This window comes from Macaca nemestrina, chromosome 15 (genome assembly GCF_043159975.1).
Source record: "Macaca nemestrina isolate mMacNem1 chromosome 15, mMacNem.hap1, whole genome shotgun sequence".
NCBI classification, from domain to species: domain Eukaryota; kingdom Metazoa; phylum Chordata; class Mammalia; order Primates; family Cercopithecidae; genus Macaca; species Macaca nemestrina.
In genome coordinates, this window is record NC_092139.1 from 52,903,659 (window position 1) to 52,920,681 (window position 17,023).

The 17,023-nt window shown below is 42.5% G+C and overlaps 1 protein-coding gene across 6 annotated transcripts in view; it reads left to right on the forward strand.

The window, feature by feature from the left end:
* LOC105486812 (solute carrier family 24 member 3) overlaps positions 1-17,023 on the forward strand; it is a 506,030-nt gene that overhangs the window by 32,246 nt on the left and 456,761 nt on the right. The gene's annotated exons all lie outside the window — the stretch shown is intronic.

The window sequence follows — 17,023 nt, forward strand, 5'->3', positions numbered from 1 at the left end:
AGAGTGAGGTGAGGAGGGGCGGAGCAATGTTGGAGGAGTTGGGGTGGGAGAAGGAGGCAGCAGGCCAGCAATGTGAAGTTGCAGTAGGAATTCAGGTGTCTACCTCAGGGCAGAGGTGAGTCTTTGAAGGGTTTAAGCAGGAAGGGAATGACACGATCAGGTAAGCCTTTTCTGAAGGTCATTGTGACTGCTTTGTGATGTCCAATAGACAAGATAACCTGAAAATCCTCCTGATCCAAAACAACAGGAAATGCTGGATAATATCACAGCAGAGCTGAACTTAGAAGCAGGTGAGAGATATCCTTGGAGATGTAAATAAAGAGGAAGCTGAATACCCAAGGATCATGTTGTCACTCACTACTGCATCTCCCCTGGTGGCATTTGCCCATCTCAGTAAACAAGAGATGTCTCTTTTAATGACTGCACAGGGACGGAAGACAAGGCTGGGGGTGTAAGTGGGTTGGGGAATTGGATCTGTGACCCTGCCATGAAAGAGGAGGCTTTTGATTAGTAAACGGGACTGTACGGTAAATCCGCTTCCCACAAAATAAAATGCTGGAAAGTTTGTCTCTTTTGATCTGGGCTCTAGGTGGGGCTGGGGGAGTCTTCTTTAAAAATATGTTATTGTGGACCTGCCCCAAGTGGATTTGGAGTTCTTTACACTACTTTCATGGTCCTGGAAACCTCATGCCAAGAAATTAACATATTATAGTAATGGGTTTCACACTGGTCATCACCAGAGGATTCCTAAAAGAAGAATGGAAATTTTCTCTGAAACTCTCAGTAGAAATAAACTCTAAGTAACTTCAAATAGTAATATTCATATATATTTATATGAAAGATATTTTAAGTATTTCAGACTGTATAAAGCAATAATGACTATGTAAGTATGATCAAAGTTGGTGATCAGAATTATAACATTTTAAGTCCTTGTATTTTTGAAGAAGAGAGTCAATATAGAGTGAAATTTAATTTTATTAAATGAAATGTGTATGTTAAAATTAATGGGGAATTACTAAGATAATACATTCACAACACAAAGGCACAAATGGTTGAAAATAAAAGAATGGAAAAGTATGTAGTAGGCAAACACTAACCAAAAGACACCATTGGATTAGGTTGGCTATTACTATCCAATAAAGTAGATTTAAGAGCGAAACATTATTATTTGAGACAATTTTAATGCTAATGGTAATTTTAATGGTAAATGGTATAGTTTACTGGGAAGATAAAACAATTTAAAACTTCTAAACATTTAATAACATAGTCTCAACGTGCTAAAATAAAAAAAAACTTCACCAGAAACTGAAGACATAAGAAGAAACAAGAAATTTTTAAAAATGACAAATTTATAATCAGACTGAGAGATTTTAATACAATTTTTTGGTAACTAAAAGATCAAATAATAAAAATATTAAGGTATAAAAGATTTGAACAATGGTTTGATTTGATGGACATGTATAGAACTTTACTCTCAACAATATAGCATAATATTTTTCAAAATATATAAGCAGTAAGACAGGTATAAGAATTCACCTTGTACCTGGCCATAACTCAAGTCTCAAAAAATGTCATTGAATTGGCTGGGCGCAGTGGCTCACGCCTGTTATCCCAGCACTTTGGGAGGCCGAGGCGGGTGGATCACGAGGTCAAGAGATGGAGACCATCCTGGCTAACACAGTGAAACTCCGTCTCTATAAAAAATACAAAAAATTAACCGGGACTGGTGGTGGGCACCTGTAGTAGTCCCAGCTACTTGGGAGGCTGAGGCAGGAGAATGGCGTGAACCCGGGAGGCGGAGCTTGCAGTGAGCCGAGATCACGCCACTGCACTCCAGCCTGGGCAACAGTCTCAAAAAAAAAAAAAAAGTCACTGAATCAACATCACATCACACCAGTTAAATTATTTGAGTCCAGAGAGACATTTATAGCCTTATGTTGCATATTGTATATATCATCTTATGCTTTATTATATCACAATAAAGGAAGACTAATTGTTCAGTGTGATGTTAGAAGAAAGAATAATAAACCTAAACAAATTAGAAGGAAGGAAATAATATATATGAGTAGAATCAATGAAAGAGACAACAGCTATTATCAGGAGAATGGTCAAAACTGAAGTTTTGTTCATTATGAAGAACAGTAAAATACACAAAGTCTTTGACAAGCTTGATCAGCAGAAATGACTAATGTTAGGCACGAAAAGGAGGAGGACATAGGTACAACTATAGCAGAGATTATTAAAAAGATAAAGTGACTCTTACCAACATATTAGTCAACTCAGATGAGATTGACAATTTTTCTAGAAAAATATAACAACATGACTGAACAAGAAATCCAAAATATGAAGAGATGTATAACACGAAAAATTTTGATCAGTAGTTTAAAACATGTTTATTTAAATCTATAATGTAATTTATCTCATGAACAGTTAAAGAAAAAAGAACAGGATTATTTCAATAGATGCAGAAAAACATCTTTAAAATTTGAACCTATTATTTGCCTCTTCCTCTATCTCTGTCTTCTATCTCTATCTCTATCTCTATCTCTATCTCTTTCTCTGTCTCTATCTCTATCTTGTTGTCTGCAAAGCAGGGTTAGTAGGGAGTAAAGAGTATTTATCAAACCCTGAAAGTAAATATAATTATCAATTAAGAAATAATAAAAGCATTTCCTTTAAAATCAGGAATAGGCAAGAGTGATCATTATCATCCCTTTTAATCAATATTTTATTTGTGGTTATAATCAGTGTAATAAGTCAAAAAAGGAAGTTAAAAGCATCTCAACATAAGAAGTACATTTGTTTATAAATATGTTTTTTAAATAAAAAAGAGAATATAAATTCAATTAGTAGAGTTAGAAACAAAAATCAGCTTCATATGTCCACATCAGTCGTGAATAGAAAAGTACGTAGCATTTAGAAAGCAGGACCAGTGACCCCTCTAGGCTCTCTGATGGCTCAGTGGGGCATTGCCTGGTGAGTGAGCCTTCCTCTTTAGGTACAGAAACAATTCTGTGTGCACTATATGCCCACCCTCCTACCTACCTTTGCCAAAGTTACTTGAAACCCCAGTTGCTTTGCATAATATTTTTTTTGACTAAAAGAAAATTATGGAGAAAAAAATTTAAATCCGATTTCTGAAATGTCTTCAGCTCTTTTTAGTGATCTATGACTTTCTCAGAAAACTCTTTAGGAGGAAAGGGTGTAATCCTGAGGTAATAATGTTGTGGATAAAAGTATGAGGCTCATAGCCACTGAAATGCTCATTTTTAGAGGCAGAAGGCAGTTCCCAGTTCTCTCTGGTTTGGTAGCCAACAATCACGTGTAGCTGATGGAGCAACCTGAAATGTGGAATTGACATTTGCTATAGGTATAAATGTTCGTCAGATTTTGAAGACTTAGTAGAAAAGAATGTGACTATTTCCTTATTAATTTTATATTAAGAATGTGCTGCATTGATATTTTTGATATATTGGGTTAATTAAAAGTTACTACACTTAATTTCTTTTAGAAAACTTCTAATACGTGAACACTAGAAAATTTAAAGTTACATATGTGGTTTGGTTTTTAGACATTTTATTTCTACTTGATGACACTGTTGTAGGTCCTCCAATTCCTAATTGTGTGGTTTGGGGTTAGTGCTTAATTTTCTCTCAGCCTCAGTTTTCTCCTTTGTAAATAAGTGTGATAAGTGTGTCATCTACCTTAGATGGTTGAGAGTATTCCATGGAGAAACCCATCCTTTAAAAGACAACTTGCTAAATGGTAAAGCTTTATAAAACCTACATAGGTTTGTTGTTTCTTATTTTTCAGTCCATTTTTGTTCCAGAGCATGACACAGTTCCAGAAATAGAAAAAAAAAAAAAGGGGGAGGGGGGGTTAGAGAAAATCTACCACGTTGCTGGCAGGTTGCCTCTTTGTTGGAGCCAGACATCAGAACCAACCTCTAGGCAAGGTTTTGCCATTTGTCTTCCTTAGTAGCTTCTACTTTCAAAGAGAATTCTGTGTGCCCCGTGTTCCGTTCATCATGCTGCAGTAGTACAGAATTGTAAATATTACCATGTAAGCTGAAACTATGCAATATGATCTAAATAATTTATTTAAAAATTATGATGGTTTTGTAAACTTTAGCATTTTTTCTCAAATCATTAAAAACTCTCTTAGTATTGGTTATAAAGCATAGTAAAATGGAAAGTAGTAAAACTAATATTTAGTCAGTACATTTAACAAAACATTAGAAATGTTGACATGGAGAAAAGGGAACCCTGGTACCCTTTTGGTGGAAATGTAAATTAATACAGCCATTATGGAAAACAGTATGGAGGTTCCTCAGAAAACTAAAAGTAGAGTTACTATATGATCCAGCAACTCCACTTCTGGGTATACATCCAAAGACTTTGAAATTGGTATGTTGAAGGGATATCCCCATTCCCATGCCTGTTGCAGCACTATTCGCAATAGCCACGATACGGAAGCAACCAAAGCGTCCATTGACAGATGAATGGATAAAGAGAAGGTGGTGTGTATACACAATGGAGTACTGTTCAGACTTGAAAGACGATGTCAGTTGTGACAACATGGATGAACCTAGAGGATACTGTGCTAAGTGAAATTAGGCAGGCACAGAAAGACAAATACCGCATGATCTCATATGTGGAATCTAAAATAACCAGACACATAGAAGCAGGGAACAGAATAATGGTTTCCAGAGGCTGGGGAGTGGAAGGAATGGGCAGATGTTGGTCCGAGGATATGAAGCTTCAGTTGGACAGGAGGAATAAATGATGTGTTTGAGATAATGAATATGTCAATTAGCTTGATCCAATCATTCCACATTGTAGAGGTAGATCACAGCATCACTTTGTATCTCACGAATAAATCCAATTATAATTTGCCAATGTCCAGTTGAAAAGCCATTATAGTTTTGAGAACCAAAGTGTTTTATTTATTTGTAAAACAAACTTATGCAAGAGTAGTTTGAACAGTGCTTATGATGTGGACCGAGTATCTTTCCTAAGCCCTGGCAAGCGTCCGTACTCCTTTCTAAGTTTGGCTCAGCTTCCAACATCTTACCTTCTGTGCTCTCTGTGTCATGAAATATCTTCAAGCATTTCTTTAAGACATCATCCTTTTCCTCAAGACCACTTTCTTCATTTGTGTTAAGTTTGTCTTCACTAATTCCTGTGGCTCCAAATCTAGTGTCTGTACCTCAAGAGTGTCAACATCCCCAGGGTCAGCTGCTGCTTCTCTAGCTCCATTTATGTTCCATTCACATTTCATTTCCAGCATGAACACGTTTCATTTCTTTGCTTCACTTTCATATCATCTTGTTGGCCAGTTGTTTCTTTTGGTCATCTATCTTTGTAAAATGGGTTTATCCCTGGGAGACAGGAAGGCAACACAACTTCACAATTTGCTATCTGTTGGCGGACTGAGTAACTGATGCACAGTGACCCCTGGTGACTCACTTTGAAAAAAAATCAGCGTGTTAGTCATGGATCATGGTGCACATGTTAATTGCATGCTGATTTGAGGACTGAAGCATTGGGGCGAAATTTACACTTTTAGCAATTACTCACAGTTAATATACCGTGCTAACTGAAACTTGGACAGTGTTATTGGGGCACTAAATTAATGCCTATCAGAACTATGCCAAGTGAAGACTGCCTATGCTCAGCATGTTCAGAAAGTTGTTCCTTGGAGGAATCTTTGTCTCTTGTCTTTTGAGTGATCTGAAAGACCATCTTTCCTATTTGCAGTCCTCACATGCTGTCTTCTGAGTATTCCAAGTGTGCAGAGGAGATGTGCAGGGGTCGGCAGTCATTCAGTCATTCAGTCATTCAACAGCCATATGTGCAGTGTCCATGCTGTGCTGAGTTCAGTGCTGGGTGCTGGCATATTTGCTGGCTATTTCCAGTGCCTTAAATTGCTGTCATTTTTGGCTTTTGGCAGCTAACTTTCCAGCATATTTTCTAAACCACTGCTTATACAATTTGCACAGGGTTTTAGAGTTATTTCTTACTTGCACAAATTTCCACTATCTTGATTGCTGGGCTACACATACTGTCAGGAGCATCAGGTTCCTCCAGTTGGGATACAGTCCCCGTCCTGGCATGCCAAATGGGACAGTCCCTTTTCTAAAAAGAACAATCAGCTAATGGACACAGTCTAAACTTGCATAGTTGCTGGTTAATTATTCAAAGCATGTTTCAGTAAAGCCAGTCCCGTTTCTCAGCATCTTCTTTCTTCAGTGTTTTTAATTGACCTGAGAATTACCATACTCTGAAGGGTATGTTAGAGTTTATTTAGAATCAGTTGTCTTTGCCTGGAGCATTAAATTCCACTGAAAAACTACTTCAACCAGAAGAGAGGTATGGCCAGAGAGAGAGGTTCATAGTCTTAGAGCTTTTAAAAAGATTTTTAATCCTTTTGAGATTCTTTGCCATTAAATGTATTAAGTAGTTTTGGCAAATAATGTGTTTGCTTAAGAAATCCAAAACACTTTTTATAAGGCAGCTCCCTGGCTCCCACTGGTGAAGGGAAATAAACATTTATGGATCTGGCAGTGTGCCAGGGACTTTCACATATCATCTGCAGTCCTCATAATGGCCTTATAGGATGGAAATTGTTATCTGCATTTTCACAGCGAGGAAACTGAGGCCTAGACAGGTAAATTAAGATGCCCAAGGTCTTACTTCTGTTTGATGTTAGAGCTGAATTTTGACTTTTTAGTTTGTCTGATTCCAAAATCGTTTTACTTTTCCGTATATAAGTGATTGAAAATGCCTGACATGCCGATCACCACTCTTCTATCCTGGTACCGTTACAGACATCACTAATTGATAACCTAAGTATTCACCCTGCCTTTTGTCATGCTGCTGCCCATGAACGCTGCTCAGAATGGAAAACCCAGCTCACCATCTGAATGGAAGATAATGTAAGCAAAGAGATTTTAGGGTAGACTGATGCTGGTGGGCAGCTTTTAGGCCAATGTAGCCATTCACTGCCATTGGATTCGAGGTGCCCCTTCTTCATACTGGCATTTTCTTATGCCCTCTATTTCTATATTAGGGATAGTAAGAGAGCACTAAAGCATTCGCTGTGGAAGAAGCCACAGACAGGGAAGGAAAGTAAGAACTTATTAATTTAAAGTCTGTCTGTTTCGCCAGTGTCTTGGTTTGGGTTCCCCTAGAAGCACACATTCAGACAAGGACTTAGGTGCAAGGAGGTGACCTAAGAAGCACAAGAGAGAGAATGAGGTAATGAAACAGAGTGAGGGGAAGGGCTGATAAAGGTGCATTCTTAAGCAGAACACTGCAGGGGACAACGAGGGCCCAGCCCTAGCGGGAGTCTCAGAGAGTCTGTGGAACAGGCCTCAGAATTGTCCCACGAGAGGGGCAAGAAAGCCAGGGTATTGATCTGCAGGTTGAGGGTTGCCCACATCCCTCCTCTCTCCTAGAATTAAATCTTATCTACCTCTCAGTTTGTCTGTGCTGGTCCTACAGAAAGCCCTCCAGGAGGAGCTGGGAGACTCCAGCCCTAGAGTTGAGGAGCTATCATCAGGACACTGCACCAGGGCAGCAGGGGCCCCCAAGGGGGCATGAGGGGGCTCCTCCAATGTCTGTGTGCTCTCTAGCTAGCTCTCTTGGGTAACTTTCTCTGATGGTGAGCAGAGTTAAGTTGATCCCACTATCGTAACTTTAGAAAGTCGCTGAGATTCTGTATATCCTGAATGCCACCTAATGGGATATATAGACCACAGATGGCCTTTCTTTGTGGCCCGGCTACATTCTCAGTGGTTTCAGCCCAGCAGCATGGATTTGAAATTTATGGTGGTGGTTGATTCCACCAAAGACAACACAGAGTGTTGTGTGTAGCTCCTAGTAAATTCTTTGTTATCTTTTACAACCATCTCAGGCAAATATTGTTCCTCTTGACACAGTGGGCCATGTTAGCCAGAGCAAATGTTACCCCCAGACAACCGTGAATTGAAGATGAAAGAGGTGTTGCGGCCAAAATAACTAGCTTAGAAATGGAGCCAAACAGTCTTTCAACAGCAGAAGGGGCAGATAGGAGGCAGGGTGAACTCAGACAACCTTTGTGCTGAAGAGACCCTTTGCTGTGTGAGGGTCCAAGCAGTTGCTGGTAGCAAAATCTTTGCCACCAAGGCTTGGAGTAAGAGGAAAAATCATGGTGGTGACAGAGTAACAATATACTTGTGGTCATAGGTGCTAATTAACGCAGACAGATGACTTTAATCATTGCTGTCATCTGTTGCAATCAGCTAGCTGACAGAGGGGTTCAGTTTCATCTTTTCCAATAAGTGAATATTCAAAGCTGTTCTCTTTTCTCTCTTCTTTCAGCTTAAAAAAAAAAAAAAAGCCTAAAATTGGAATGGGCGGGGGGGTGCCTGTTCCAGAAACCCCTTGCAATTGCCCTTCAGTCGTCTTGGTATATTCATTTGTATGTGACTTGTCTCACTGGATTGTGTAAACTAGGCAAAGAATAACTCCGCAGATCTTACTCAACAATTCCCGTGATATAAATTTGTTGGGATCCTCCAGTGGAGCCTCCAGTGTGGGGGAGGGGTCAGCATGTTTAGAATGAATGTGTCACTAGCCCTGTACTAAATTCTAAAGAGACACACAGAAGAGGTGGTGCTTGATTTCACAATCTCATGGTAGAGCTTTGGGTGCATTTAGATTTATGTAATTATGCAATGGGTGCTTCGCCTGTTGGAGTGAAGCAAGGTCATGTGGCAACTTGTGGAGCAATTCTTGGACGCTTGGGCTTCCCACGGGCTTAGGCAATCCTGCTGCTCCTCAGTGCCCCCAGGCAACAGACAGGATGGTATCATTTATAGAAGGCATCCAGCTTTGGCCCCATGGTCTCATCTGTTGATTCCTATAGGAGTAGGTAGAGGAGGGGACAGACTTAAAGCCTAACATTCTCTAGGGGTTTGTTGGGATGTGCCAGGGCCCTAGCACATTTTGGAAATTTCAACAAGGGAGTGCAAATGACCTGCCATGCTTAGTTGCAGGAGTCTGTCGTTTTCAGGGCATTTTCGCTTCAAGAGAGGCATGAAATTGTTTTAGACTCTGGGGTCTGATGAAGGTATGTGCAGCACAGGTTCATGTTGCCCTTGCCAGGCGTTACCCCTGTTCCCCTCAGGGGCTGAGCTCTTCTGAGCATTCAAGTTGGAATCCTCTAGTCTTCCTGAACCCTTTCCATGTTGTATTTGCTTCTGACGTTTGCTTCTCGGATTGTTTCCTGGTTAATTTTGAATCATCAGCATCTTTGCCTGTAGGATCCACATCTGTACACCCTCCGTGGTCTTCTGAGGTCTTGGCATGGGTTGACCAGTGAGGGGCAGTGTAAAGTCACCCCATTGTTACCTGTGTCCTCACAGGTTTCCCATAGGCTCTTCTCATGTTGCATGAGAACCTATTGTGGGCCTAACCCAGTCTGTCAGGAAAAGGAGAGAAGGGAAGTGCAAGGAATGGTCCTGTCCTTAAAGAGCTTCTGGAGGAGATGGAGAAAGGAGGCATTCACATGTGAGATGAAAACACCATAGCAAGACATGATAAGCTTGATAGGCCTGATAAGCCAGGCCACACCATCTTCTTCCATAGCCCAGTCCAGTGTGGATGTTCCCTGTCTAAATCAGAGGACCCAGTGGGAGACAGTAGGGAATAGTGGAGCCCGTGGTGAGCACAAAGGAGGTTTTCCTGTCCAACATGGGATGGACGTTCCCCTCAGGGCTTACATGGCATGAACTCTGGCCATGTTGCCAGGTCTTCTGGTTTTTAAGAGAAACTGTACATCTGGTTTTTATATGAAATTGGGGATCTTTTATAGCATTGTATGAACAAACTAAGCATGCCTGTGCCCATCTTCATCCAGACTGTAGCCTCTGGGCTGTGCCATCCTAGTGTGCTCCCACAGAGTGACATTGCTCAGGCCACCTGATGTCCATCTACCCCCAGCTGGATCCCAGAGTCTGGCTGCATTTGTGAGGTCACCTCACATGGTCCAGGGGTTCCTTCACAGGTCTTGGGCTCCACTGAATGTTCAGTGAGTAGAGGCTGGGAGGAGAGCTCATCTGTGGGGAAGCGGCCTCCCCATGCTCACTATGTTGCTTGCCACCTCAAGCGAAGGTTTCTGAGGCTGCATTTCAGGCACAGATATCTGAGGCTGCACTCAGGTTGGGTAGGCACGTTTTGGGGACAAAAGCAGTGAGTCCATGTGTTGTAGAGTCTGCCATTCCTCAGCAACAAACTCAGCAGCTTTCCTTCCAATTTAATAAATCCAGACCCTTGTGGCTTGTATAACACGCGTGATGACAAGTAATGATAACTCACGAATGAAAGGAAGAAAACTTTTTTTGTCTTTCTGACTCATGCCTGTAGTGTGGGAAATCTGGTCAGGGTGGCCACACATGTTCCCTGGAGCTGGAAGGCGAGATTCCAGAGGACACACAGCATGGGCTGGGAGGTCTTTTGCTTCCACTGAGGAAGAGGAGACTTCACAGGGAAGGGTTTCCTGGAGTTCCAGGTTTCTCCAGGGCAGCGTGGTGGTCGGGAACCTGCATCCTAGAGCCAGATTGTCTGGGTTGAAATGCTGGCTGCACCACTTACTAGCTCTGTGACCTTGAGAAAGTTATGTAAACTCCCTGTGCCATACTTCTTTCATCTTTAAATGCAGGTAATAATACCTCTCACACAGCGTTGTTAGGACTAAAGCTACTTCCATTACTGTATACTAAAGGAAGCATGCATCTGCCTTGCCCTTTCCCAGAAGTAGTAAATGCTTTTGATCCACTGGGTGGGGATCCATGTGGCAATATTATTTATAAGGGATAGAAGTTCATTGACTGTCGTTACTCAACAGACCTCATCTACCCAGGCGTGTTTGTACCTCATCTCCAGGGCTACCCTGCATAGCAGGAGATGTATGTATTGTTCCTCTGCCAAGGGGCCCCAGGGGAGTTGAGTGGCTTGTCATGGTGACCCATCAGTTTAACTCTTGCTGCCTGTCAATGGTGGCTACCGCTGAGAATTCCCTCCCCAATAGGATGGAGAGGTGCTCTCTTTAGCATGATTGTGGGTGGGCTGCCCCAACGCTTGTCCCACTGGGCCTGCGCCCTGGTTGAAAATCAAAGATGATTAAGATTTGGAGTGTTGTTGAGAGAGAAGCGTAGACTTCTACGGATGTCTGTTTAGCCAGATGGATTTCCATCTTTGTCCTCTCTAGGTGGCCCAAAGATGGGTGAGGAGGAAGCATGGTGCCCCTGGATGGTCCCAGGAATGCTTGGGTTCAAGCTCAGATGGAGCCATTGACTGGCATGTGGCCTTGGGCAAGTCATTGTCCTTCCAGTGCCTTTAGTTTCTTAAAAAGAGGTGGACTAGATCTATGCTGTCCAGTACTGGAGCCATGAGCCACAAGTGGCAACCGAGCACTTGCAGTGTCGCTTGCTAGATGAGATGTGCTGTGAGTATAAAATGCACAGTGGCTTTTGAGGGTTTAGTACAAAAAAGAATGAAAAATACCTCATTAGTAATTTTTTATCGGCAAAGTGCAGTGGTTCATGCCTATAATCCTAGCACTTTAAGAGCCCAAGAAGGGAGGATTACTTGAGGCCAGAAGTTTTAGACATCCTGAGCAACATAGTGAGACCCCATCTCTACAAAAAATAAAAATAAGAATTAGCTGGGCATGGTGGCACGTGCCTGTAGTCCTACCTACTTGGGAGGCTGAGGCTGGAGGATCGCTTGAGCTCAGCAGTTCCAGGCTGCAGTGACCTATGATGGTGGTACTGCACTCCAGCCTGGGTGATAGAATGAGACCCTGTCTCTAATAATAATAATAATAATAAGAAGAAGAAGAAGAAGAAGAATTTTTTACCTACACAATAGCAATGGAAAGGGATGGAGCACTGATGCTTGCTATAACACGGATGAGTCTTGAAAACATTATGCTGAATTCATAAGCAATTCAGCAAAGACCACATACTGTACAATTCCATTCATGTGACGTGTTCAGAACAGGCAGCTCCATAGAGACAGAAAGCAGTTTCATGGTTGCCTGGGGCTGGGCAAGAGGGTAACAGGGAGTGGCTGCTAATGGATGCAAAGTGTCTTTTTGGGGTGATGAAAATATTCTAAAATTAGATGATGGTGATGGTTACACAACTCTGTAAATATATGAAAAGCCATTTAATTGTACACTTCACATGGGTGAATTTTTATGGTACTAGCTGGTTGTTTGTAAATCCAGCACTTTGGGAGGCCGAGGTGGGCAGATCACTTGAGACCAGGAGTTCAAGACCAGCCTGGGCAACATGGTGAAACCTCGTCTTTACAAAAAGTACAAAAATTAGCTGGGCATGGTGGCACACACCTGTAGTCCCAGCTGCTTAGGAGGCTGAGGCATGAGAATCACTTGAACCCAGGAAGTGGAAGTTGCAGTGAGCTGAGATCACGCCACTGCACTCCAGCCTAGGTAATAGAGCAAGACGTTGTCTCAAAAAAAAAAAAAAAAAAAAAAAAAAAGGAATTTTATGGTACTTAAGCTATGTATTGATAAAGCTGATAAAATAATTTTTATAATTATTGCATGTTGAAATGATAATATTTTGGATATATCAGGTTAGGTAGAATATATTATTGAAATTAATGTCACCTGTTTGGTTTTACTTTTTAATACATCTGCTAGAAAATCTGGAATTGCCTGCATGGCTCGCATTATATTTCTGTTGGAGTGCTGCACCGAACCCTCTCTAAGGACCTTCCTAGTTCCAAAATTATATTCTTCCACAAAATGATCCCCAGGTTTGGACTTCTGATGACTCATCTGATATCATGGCTATGACCCAATTTGAAAAAAGTTCATTTGGGTCTTTTAAAAAACCATTTGCAAAAATAGGTTTATAAAGAGAAATCCTGAAAGGAGGCACAGAGTCACATAAGGTAAGCCCAAGAGCTGGGACCATCACTTTCTCCTGCCTCCATGAGCAGCCTGGAGCCATCTACAGCTGTGGATGGGGCTGTTTCAAAAAATTTATAGTCTGAGCCTGAACAGCGGTTTCCTTAGTCGATCCTCCTCTCGGACGGTTGACCTCGCTGAGACTGGCCCTGCTGAGCATCAGGCCCAGGAGAATGGGCAGTAAATTCCCAGTCGGGGTCAGCCAAGAACAGGTGCTTGGGTTTCTCATATCTTTATGGTCCAATGGGAGACCAGGGAGGTGCCTTTGGATCACCAAAATGCTCAATGTCAAAACACAAATCTTGGCCTCCAGTTGTACTTCCGAGGAGGGGGCTGAGAATGATGTCAAGAAGCGTCTTTTTACCTTAGTTCTCCTGCAGGAATTAATTAAGAATGCCTGTTATGTTTCCTACCTTTTTCTGGGTGCTGGAGAGAAATTCAGAAGTCTCACTTATATCTCTTTTCAGAGCAGCTTGTCCCCTGCAAGAACCAGAGTGTGTTCATGTCCATAAAAATCAAATCCAACCAAAACATCTCCCAAACTCCTGGATATGGTGTGTCTTTCCTTTGGGAGGTTGAGTATTTCCTGTTTACTCCTTCTTCTGCTTCTTTTTATTTTTATATTTTCAGAGATAGGGTCTCCTTCTGTTGTCCAGGCTAAAATGCAGTGGGGAGATCATAGCTAACAGCAGCCTCAAACTCCTGCACACAAGCCATCCTCTCACCTCAGTCTCCTGAGTAGCTGGAACTACAGGCACATGTGCCACTGTGCCCAGCTCACCTGCTTCTTCAAGGCTGGTAAGAGTCTCAGTCCTGGGGCTGTGAGCCCCTATCCACCTCTGTATTCTGCAGCACCTGCACTTAGGTAGTTTCCTGTTTGGAATGCTGTTCCTAAACTGCCTTACCTCCCTTTTCACCTGTTTTCATTTAAACAACTGATACAAGCACCGCCGTCCTGGGGAGGCCCAGCTGCAAGCTCCTGGAGGCTGGCGCCTTTGCTGCCTCTGCCCTCACAGCTCTTCTTCCCACCCCATGAACTCTTCTTCCCCATTTCAGGCTTTGGGCAAAGGCAAGGGGAAGAGGGCTTTTGGTAAAAAGCCACCCTGAACATTTTTCCAGAAAACTGGGCAAAAGCAAACTTCTTTGGGTACTGGGCATCTTTTTAGATGATAATTAGAAATGCAGAGGAATAGTGATAGAAACTATAATGATGGCGGGGCGCGGTGGCTCACGCCTGTAATCCTAGCACTTTGGGAGGCCGAGGTGGGCAAATCACGAGGTCAGCAGTTCAAGACCAACGTGACCAATATGGTGAAACCCCATCTCTACTAAAAATACAAAATTAGCTGGTCGTGGTGCAAGCGCCCATTTTACCCAGCTACTTGGGAGGCTGAGGTGGAAGAATTGCTTGAATCCAGGAGGTGGAGGTTGCAGTGAGCTGAGATGGTGCCACTGCACTCCAGCCTGTGTGACAGAGTGAGACTCTGTCTCAAAAAAAGAAAGAAAGAAAGAAAGAAAGAAAGAAAGAAAGAAAGAAAGAAAGAAAGAAAGAAAGAAAGAAAGAAAGAAAGAAAGAAAGAAAGAAAGAAACTATAATGATGAAGCAGATATAAGAGTGAACATTTTCCTGTGGCTTTTCCACTAAGAACTGACTTTTCAGAGAACTCCAGAGAACAAGCAGCAGAGAGCGAGCTTGTGCAGGGTCGATCAAGTACAAGATAAGATCGGTGTCTTCAGGAATCAGAGCGGTTTGTGAGACACTTAAGCAAATTGCATTCAGGCCCTATCTCCTTCTGGCAATAATTCACCAGAGAAATGAGTCATTTCACTAGAAGATTTCCATTTTAATATTAGCGCAGGGACAAGCCTTGTTTCACAATTAAATTAGAGCCAGGTAAGTTTTCTAGTAATAGCGATATCTCGAGGAAGGATTGAAAATAGAGCCGCTCAGAGAGAATTTGCTTCTGAGCCAAGTTATTTCATGGATCTCCCAGGAGGACATCTTGCTGGTATGGCTTTGCTACGTAGGAGAAGCCCTCCAAGCCCCTCTGATGAGAAGATAAGTCACACTGCAGCTCTGGAAGAGGAAATGAAACAAGTGTGCAGCTTGAGAGACACTGAGGTGCTGGGATGCTCTGACTCTGCTGTACAGATGTCTCGGGAGTAAAGGATCCAGCACGCAGGAGACTTCTTTCCGGAATGGGCTGTTTCCACCCGCCTGACACCCCCAGGACGTTGTCTTGTCAACAATGGATGTTTGTCATGTGCCTGGCCACTGTGTTGGCACCATGTCACTCTGCTGGTGACAGTTCAGGCCCAGAGGCCTTTAATCACAGTAGAAACAGTTTCAGAAGCGGAGCACTGCTGAGTGGCAGCGACACCTGAAGGTTGGTGACCAGGCAAGGTGATGTGACAACACAGTGGCTACACGGCAGCCAGTCACGGCCACCCCGGGAGGGGTTCTTGGAACACGTCGAGCTTGACCATAGCCCTTGCTGTTGCATTGATCTTTCTTCTTATCACCCTCAGAAACTACAAGAGGTTGTTATCAATATTAATGTACCACTGAGATATTGGAAACACTGTTTCTCCCCCAACATTGTATATGAAAATGTTCAACCGTACAGAAACATCAAAATAATTAGATGGTGAATACTCAGATACCCACCACCAGGATTTCACCATTAACATTTCACTCTATTTATAGTTTTTCCCCCCTTTGCTATGGGAACATCTCTTTTTGATGTTCCTGTCGTGTTTCCCTTTTAACAAAGTGGGTCTCTCCCTCCCATGTCTCAGATGGAAACATTGAGGGGAAGATCATGCCAGATAAATAGCATGTTAGTGAAGCCAAGGAAGAAATCCGTGTGCCCTGAGATTAAGGTAGCAAAATATTCAGGGAAGATCTCTGGAGTGGGAGCTGGAAGGTGGATGCCAGGCCCAGCTCTGCTGCTGCACAGCCTGTGAACCTGAGATAATCACCTTCATCATTGTTATTTTTTCTTTTCTCTTTTTTCCCCATTATATTCAAGATCACCTTTATTTTGCTAGGATGGTCCTAAGGCTGACATTGGGCTAATTGTTGCCTGCAGTATAGTCCTATGCAGAGATGACAAGTAGCCTGGGACCTTTGGCAAGTTGCTGGACTCAATTCTGAGCTATTGATTTCTTATTTCGGAAGTGAAGATAACAACACCCAGCTCTCAAACCTGTTGTAAAAGTAAGTAAAGTGTTGAGGTGAAAAAAAAAAAGTGCACAAAACCATGCCTGGCATGAGGTCAGCATACCCAGGATGTCAAGTATTATGACTCCTAGTACACATACTCCCTTGCCAGTGTCCAGCACATAATCTCCCTGAGGGTAAGCACTGCTGAAGTTAGAGCTGTGTTGTATTTAGAAATAATAATAGTAGCAAGAGCAGCAGTTATTGTAAAGTAACACTGAACTGAAAATGAAAGAACTCGAGATACAATTTCTCCATTCTCAATGTGTGCATCCTCTGCATGAATTTATGAAAAGAGCTGCTGCACTTGTCTCTATAGAAGAGCATGTTTTGGTTTACTGCTTCCCAAAAAAGGTTGAGGCTATGAGACTGGTGTCCTCCTCTGCCACCCTTTGCAGAAGGCCTGCGAGACATCATTGCCATAGGCATCATTCGCAGTATGAGATGTGGTTACTGGAGCTCTGCCTGCCCAAGTTAGGTAACCCCCTCTGGCATGGACAGACACGTTCCTCTTACTCAGTGACTTCCTGTTTATCATCTGGCGGTAGACAGCTTGTCACTGGAGAGGACGGGATCAGCTCGAGTCACAGATTCAATGTGTTTCTAATTGGAAACCGAATCAGGGTGGCCTTGGAAGCAGAAGATGGTAATGAAGACTTTCTACAGCCCCTCAGAAGTCCCAGCCCCTCCTCATGAGGCTCAACCCTTGCTTCGAGCTGCCTTGCAAATCAGACACCACCATTCACAGTGCCTTTCCTGGCTTCACTGAACCTCTCTGATGCAAGGAATCACCTTGGAAAGATGGGAATTTATTCC